This window comes from Nicotiana sylvestris, chromosome 7, assembly GCF_000393655.2.
Source record: "Nicotiana sylvestris chromosome 7, ASM39365v2, whole genome shotgun sequence".
NCBI lineage: Eukaryota > Viridiplantae > Streptophyta > Magnoliopsida > Solanales > Solanaceae > Nicotiana > Nicotiana sylvestris.
In genome coordinates, this window is record NC_091063.1 from 132737599 (window position 1) to 132745843 (window position 8245).

Sequence of the window (8245 nt, forward strand, 5' to 3'; positions counted from 1 at the left end):
GGTATACATTTTCATTTCATGTCCTAGGTCGCCCACCAGTATAATGCGGGAATACATTTCTGTCTTTTCATTTCTGTTCTAGGTCGCCCACCAGTATAATGCGGGAATACATTTCTGTCTTTACATTTCTGTTCTAGGTCGCCTACCAGTATAATGCGGGAATACATTTCTGTCTTTTCATTTCTGTTCTAGGTCGCCCACCAGTATAATACGGGTATACATTTTCATGTCATTTCTAGGTCGCCCACCAGTATAATGCGGGAATACATTTCTGTTTTTCATTTCGTGTGCTAGGTCGCCTACCAGTATAATGCGGGCATACATTTCAGTTTTTCATTTTTAGGTCGCCCACCAGTATAATGCGGGTATACATTTTCATTTCATGTCCTAGGTCGCCCACCAGTATAACGAGGGAATACATTTCATACTGTTGCATCCAGGCACCCACCTGTATAACTAGAGGAATACTTTTCAGTCTTATACTGCAGATCTTGAAATCAGTAACTCACCGGAAGGTAGAAGGTTACAACAGGAATTCCCAGCAGGAAACAATAAAAAATCCTCAGCACCGGAAAACAGAAGGTTGCAACAAGAGATCCCAGCACAAACTCAAGCGCATGAGTCAAAAGGAAGAAAAGACGCGTCTTGAAAGAAGTGGCATGTGAATATTGAATTATGCCCAGCATAACAAAGCTTAATGAAGAAAGCCATATCCCCAGCAGACAGAACGGAATAATGAAAACTGGTATTCAGAAAAGCAAAAGGTCAGTGTCATCCCCAAAGTCTCGGAAGAAAAGCACCGGAAGAAACGCAAGTCGACAAGAAATCAAGGCAACAGGAACAAGTTGCAGATAAATGAGATCTTATGATCCGTAGTCTAGCCTAGATTCTTGTTTTCTTTTAAGCATGGTGTAATAAGGAGGTCAGCAAACAAGTAAAAGTAGCATACAACAACAGTAACATTGCAGTCCCATGGTAATTCCAGCTACCAAAACTTCCCGAACTACATTGACCTGATTTCTGTTTAGCCCAGGATATGTAGGAAACCTCTGAAGCAAAGGTTCGGTCAAATCTTTCAAAAAAATGCTTCACACGGAGTACTCGAACGGGCAAAAATCGCTCGTATCCGCTCATTTTATCTTTGCACGAAAACCCTTCGTGTTTTCAGACAAAGAGTGGCAGCTGTGAGCACGTAATTTTTGCCCTATATGAGAATCACTCCCAAAAAAATCCAAAATAAAATAATTTTCCTTGGTGTGCAATTTTGTGACATTTTTGGATAATTATTTGTATTTGTCTGTGTATGTTTATTTGTTAAATTAATAAAAAATACAAAATATGTCGCATTTGTGCATGTAGGATTTAATTATACAATTGTTAGTAATTAAGTTTGTTTTACAAAAATTAAAAATTACAAAAATAGGCATCTTTTGCATTTTTAGCATTTAATGTCTAAATATATAATTTTATGCTTAATTATTACTTAATTGTGCGTTAATTGTTATTGGGAGTTAATTTGCGCTTTTATAACTTAATTTAGTTATTAATAATAATTTAAGTACTTTTATAATTTAGTTTTAGAAAAATAAAAGAAGAAAAGAGGGCAAAAATACAAAGAAAAATCGGATTGGGCCACTTCTTCAATTGTGAGCCACAGGCCCAAAAAATTATCCAACCTTCTCATGACCCGGTCCACTTCAAACCGGGTCGACCCAATCCATAACCCAACACCCCCTATCTTGTATTTCAAAAACAAAACAAAACAAAACAAAACAAAAAAAAAACTAAAAAACCCTAAACTCAAGTTATCCCCCCCCCCCTCTCATTTTCTTCTTCTTCTCCAAACATCTCAAACACACAACCATGGCTCCCCTCCCCCACCATGGACGACCCAACTGCGTCTTCATCTTCTCCATGTCGAGCTCAAAAAGCTCATCCATGGCTGCTCCTCCTTCGTTCTTCGCCCAAACAACCAAACGACCCTCGACGAGTTGCTTTCTTCTTCGTCGTCTTCTCCACCACGTACAGTCATGGATGACCTCAAACAGCCCCAAGCAGCCATGAACGAGCAGCCATGACGAGCAGCAATGACTCCCAGCAGCTACACCATCGTCGTCGCGTCCAAACGACCATCGTCGCAGCTGTTTCTGCGTCGTCCATGTCGCTGCTGCTGTGTCCTTTTCTCTTCGCCATTGCTACTGCTTTTTTTCCTCCATTGTTGCTGCATTTCCACTTCTCCATCGACGACGAACAGCTCGTCGACCTTCACCTTCTCCGTCGCAGCTGCTGCCCGCGTCCGCCATGGACGCAGTCGTTGCTGCCGGCGCTTCTGTTGCTGCTTCTCTTCCTCCTTCCAGCTCCTCCGTGCTGCTGCTGCTGCTCACGTTTTTTGGAGTTAATATGCTAGTCGTGGCTGCTTCATCTGCTAGTCGTTTTTGGGAGTTTATCGGGAGTTAATCCGCTAGTCGTGGCTGCTTCATCTTCTTTGTTCTTTCGTCAAAACAGTCCATACGAATTCATCGTTGGTCAGTCGCTGTTCCTCGTTTCATTTCTGGTTAGTTGGTTTTTGAGTCTCATTTATTGTCCGTAATTTGTTTGATATTTTTCGGATCCGAAATCGTTAAATGTTTGATTCGTGTTCTTGATTTTTATTCAGTTGTTTTATTTTTCTTGTTTATTTTTGTAGAAATTGTTAGTTTGATTAATTATATTGTTGATAGATTTAAGTTGAAGATTCAATTAAATTATTTTTCAGTTTGTTTTATTAATTTTAAGAGGATTTAGTTTTAATATAGAAAAGTGTTAGCTTAAATCGTTTGAATCCGTTGTTTGTTGTTAATATAGATTTAATTCGTATTCATTTTTTTTAAGTTCGTTTTTAATTCAGTGATTTAATGTGAAGTTATGTTTTGGTTTTAATTTTTGGATCATGTATCTTTGTTATAATTTTGTTGGATTTAATTTAAAAAGATTAATTGATTATTTGAAGATTAGTGATTTGAATATGTTTATTTGTTTTGTTTAAGTTTAATTCGAAGTTTGAATAAAGCTTGTTTGTTATTGTTGTTGAATCTTTTCATTTATGTTCATACTTTGTTTGATTGTTCTTGAATCCGAAATTAGTATAAGTTTGATTTTTTTGTTTATTGTTCATCATTTATGATTATTTCTTGAGTTTGTCTCATAATCGTGTTTAAGTTTAATATAGTAATTGTTGGTTGTAATGTTGTTAGAGTTGATTTTAAGTTCAAATGATTATTGAATTTAGAAATCTGAATATACTTGTTTGTTGTTGTTGTTGAATCTGAAAGTAGGTTCGTTTGTTGCTAAAAATATTGTTCAATCAAAATTTTTAGTTGTTCTTTGTTGTTCGATTTGTGTTCATGTGATATTGTTGTTGAATTGGTTCAGAAATCATGTTCATGTGATTTGTTGTTTGAATTTGTGTAGAAATTGATCATATTGGTTATATTTTGGTCGAGTTTGATTAATTGATTGGTTATAGCTGATAAGGGTAATTGGGTAAATTGCAGTACATTCAGGGATAACATGGTAATTGCAATAAGGTCATAGGGGTATTTTTGGAATTTAATTTCTGAATAATTATTTATTTTGAATTTTCTTGCCATTAAAATTAAGATAGTATTAAAGTAATTAAGCATGGGGGACAAAATGTATTGGGGTGTAGGTGATATAATTGTTTATGATAAGCATGGGGGACAAGATGTAATGGGGTGGGGTTGATATATTTATTTAATTTAGTGGGATTAAAATGGGGATGAGTGGGAAGATAATGGTTTTGGTAAGAGAAAATGGGTGTTTTATTAATTAATTAAAAGGTTTGGGGATGTGATATATATAGGAGGCTTGATCAGATTTTAGGACGGACAGACAGACATAGGGAAAGAGATAGAGAAAGAGAGAGAGAGAAAAAAGCTGAATATTTAAGAGAGAAAGAAAAAATCCGAAAAAATATTAAAACTTTCAAGAAAGAAAAAGAAAGAAAAAAAATATACAAATAAAAAGAGCTGGAAATTAGAAGAGAGAGTAGTTCACATCTGATAAATATTCTGATATACGGGTTTAGAAATTAAGGGTTAAATATTAATTAGCCTTTCAAATTTGAAAATTTCCTTGGTTTCTGTCCGTTGTTTGTTGACAGTATTTCTGGATTTTATTTTGATTTTCAAATCTGTCACTGGATTTCTGTTGACTGGATTGCTGGTTATTATTGTTGTTGTTGTGTTACGTACTACGTGGCTGACTTTCTTCTTCTTATATTGGCAATATCAGGTACACAACTGTAATTTTGGCATTTTGTAAGCTGAAATGAAGAATGGAAGTTTAAATTTTTAATTTAGTTTTTTTATTAATTGCATTCAGGATATTTCATGTATTATTATTCTGTAAATCGCCGTCGTTTGGCATAATTAGGCATATTGTAGCGATGTATTAAATAGTGCTTTGCTTCAACCTGATTATTAGGTAGTATATATTTAAGCATGTTCATTACTAATTAAACTGTCAAATAATAAAAATAGAAGAAAATAACGTAAAAATGGCTTTATTAAATCAGTTTGGCAAAATTGATTAAATTCTTTATTCATAAGGGTTTTAGTATCGCCAACGTTAAGTTAATCGGAATCATGTAGCTGAATTCAGTTAAAACATGAATTAATTTTGCGAATCAAGTATTAGGACATGATTTGAATTAAAACAAGGTTAGTTAAGGTTAAATTATTTAATTTTTAGAAATACGGTTTAGTAATCAAGATTATTTCTAATTTTCAGTATTTGTAAATAATTAATTTCAATAGCTCAAGTCATCTAACAATATGATTTTAATTGACTATGGGATAATTGGTTTTTTTTTAAATCCGAAAAAATAAATTATTTGACAATTCCATGCTGTATTTATAATTATAATTTTAGTAATATTACTTTCCGTTAATATTTGTTTTAAACTAGTATTTAATATGTTATTTTTTAAGTATGTAGAGATTGATTTTATATTAGTAATAATAAAAAGTAGTCATTAAAATATATTCATAAAATAAGGGAGGATTTCGCTAAAAATAAATAAATGTAAACAATACAAAATTTGCAGGGTCCTCCAATCTTATTTATTTTATTTTTTTTAAAAATATTTAGATTCCGGGATGGGCCATTTAGTAAATTTCACAGTCCTACCTAATAGTTTAATAACGCGTAGTATTTTGGCGCATATTTAATAAAGTTATTTTCTTAAATACGGGTGTGCATTTATGTAACCCAAATCCCGATCTTGACGAAGTCAAAATGCGTCAACAAATCACGTGTACACTGGTTGTGACGTGGTTCGAGATGCGTTTTCACGACGTTGCAATTCTTATATAAAAAATAATAATAAGAATAATGATAAAAGCGGTTTAATGCTAAATTTGCATATAAGTTCTTAATTGTTTAAAAATCAGGTAAATAAGCCAAATATAACAGTTGAGCGACCGTGCTAGAACCACGGAATTCGGGAATGCCTAACACCTTCTCCCGGGTTAACAGAATTCCTTATCCGGATTTCTGGTGCGCAGACTGTAATATGGAGTCATTCTTTTCCTCGATTCGGGATTAAAATTGGTGACTTGGGACACCCTAAAATCTCCCAAGTGGCGACTCTGAAATAAATAAACAAATCTCGTTTCGATTGTCCTTTAATTGGAAAAAACTACTACACCCCTCGCGAGGGCGGGAAAATGAGGTGTGACACCGGTCTCTGATGCTCATACTTCACCTGCTGACAGTTGAGACACCGAGCTACAAATCCCACAATATCTTTCTTCATTCTTCTCCACTAATAGTGTTGCCTCAAATCCTGATACATCTTCGCGGCACCCGGCTGAATGAAATACCGCGAGTTATGGGCCTCCTCCAGAATTAGCTCTCTAAGCCCATCCATATTGGGCACACAAATCCGGCCCTGCATCCTCAACACACCATCATCACCGATAGTCACATCTCTGGTATCATCATGCTGGACTCTGTCCCTAAGGACAAGCAAATGCAGATCATCATACTGGCGCTCTCTGATGCGATCATATAAAGAAGATCGAGAAACCACACAAGCCAACACCCGACTGGGCTCCGGAATATCCAACCTCACGAACCGATTGGCCAAGGCCTGAACATCAACTGCAAGAGGTCTCTCCCCAACTGGAATATATGCCAAACTCCCCATACTCACTGCCTTTCGGCTCAAAGCATCGGCCACCACATTGGCCTTTCCCGGATGGTACAATATAGTGATATCATAATCCTTAAGCAACTCCAACCATCTCCGCTGCCTCAAATTAAGATCCTTTTGCTTGAACAAATGCTGAAGACTGCGATGATCAGTGAACACCTCACAAGATACGCCATACAAGTAATGCCTCCAAATCTTCAATGCGTGAACTATGGCAGCCAACTCCAAATCATGAACGGGGTAGTTCTTCTCATGGGGCTTCAACTACCGAGAAGCGTAAGCAATAACTCTACCCTCCTGCATCAACACACAACCAATCCCAACTCTTGAAGCATTACAATACACAGTATATGAACCTGAAGTTGATGGCAAAACCAACACTGGAGTTGTGGTCAAGGCTATCTTGAGCTTCTGAAAGCTCTCCTCACACTCATCCGACCATACAAATGGAGCACCCTTCTGAGTCAACTTGGTCAAGGGCGATGCAATGGATGAAAATCCCTGAACAAACCGGCGATAATAGCCTGCTAACCCAAGAAAGCTACGAATCTCTGTGGCTGAGGACGGTCTGGGCCAACTCTGAACCGCCTCTATCTTCTTCGGATCAACCTGTATACCCTCGTTGGACACCACGTGCCCCAAGAAAGCCACTGATCTAAGCCAAAACTCACACTTGGAGAATTTTGCATAAAGTTTCTCTTCCCTCAGTCTCTGCAACACAACTCTCAAATGCTCCGCGTGCTCCTCCTGACTACGCGAGTACACCAGAATATTATCAATGAATACAATAACGAACGAATCCAGATAAGGCCGAATACACTGTTCATCAAATGCATGAATGTTGCTGGGGCATTGGTTAGCCCGAAAGACATAACAAGAAAATCATAATGACCATATCTGGTCCTGAAAGCAATCTTAAGAATATCTGAATCCATGATCTTCAACTGGTGATAACCCGAACGGAGATCAATCTTGGAGAACACCCTCGCTCCCTGAAGTTGATCAATAAATCATCAATGTGAGGCAAAGGATACTTGTTCTTGATTGTTTCTTTGTTCAATTGCCTATAATCAATGCACATTCTCATCGTGCCATCCTTCTTCTTCACAAACAAAACCGGTGCACCCCAAGGGGACACACTAGGCCAAATGAACCCCTTATCTAGGAGTTCCTGAAGTTGTTCTTTCAATTCCTTCAACTCTGCTGGTGACATACAATATGGCGGAATAGAAATGGGCTAAGTGCCCGGCACCAAGTCAATACCAAAATCAATATCCCTGTCCGGTGGCTTGCCCGACAGGTCTGCAGGAAAAACATCGGGAAAATCCCTCACAACTGGGACAGAATCAATACTAGGAGTCTTAGCTCCAACATCCCTCACAAATGCTAGATATGAAAGGCAACCCTTCCCAACCATACGCTGGGCCTTCAAGAAAGAGATCACTATACTAGGGATATAATCAGTTACACCACGCCACTCGATCCACGGTATACCCGGCATAGCCAAAGTGACTGTCTTAGCATGACAGTCTAGAATAGCATGATATGGAGATAGCCAATCCATGCCCAAAATGACATCAATATCCACCATGATCAATAGCAATAGATCCACTCAGGTCTCCAGACCCCCAATAGTTACCACACATGACCAGTACACACGGTCTACAATAATAGTATCGCCCACTGGGGTAGATACATGAACAGGTAAAGCAAGAAACTCACGGGGTGTACCCAAATAACGAGCAAAGTATGATGACAAATAAGAAAAGGTGGAACCGGGATCAAATAATACAGAGGCATCTCTGTGGCAGACTGAAACAATACCTGTAATGACAGCATCTGAAGCAATAGCATCTGGTCTGCCAGGAAATGCATAGAAACGGGCCTGACCGCCCCCTGATCGACCTCCCCCTCTGGGGCGACCCCTAGCTGCATGACCTCCACCCCTAGCTAGCTGGGCGGGTGGTGAGGTAACTGGAGTAGTAGTCGAGGGCTGACCCCTCTGCTGAGATGAACTAGCCATACGAC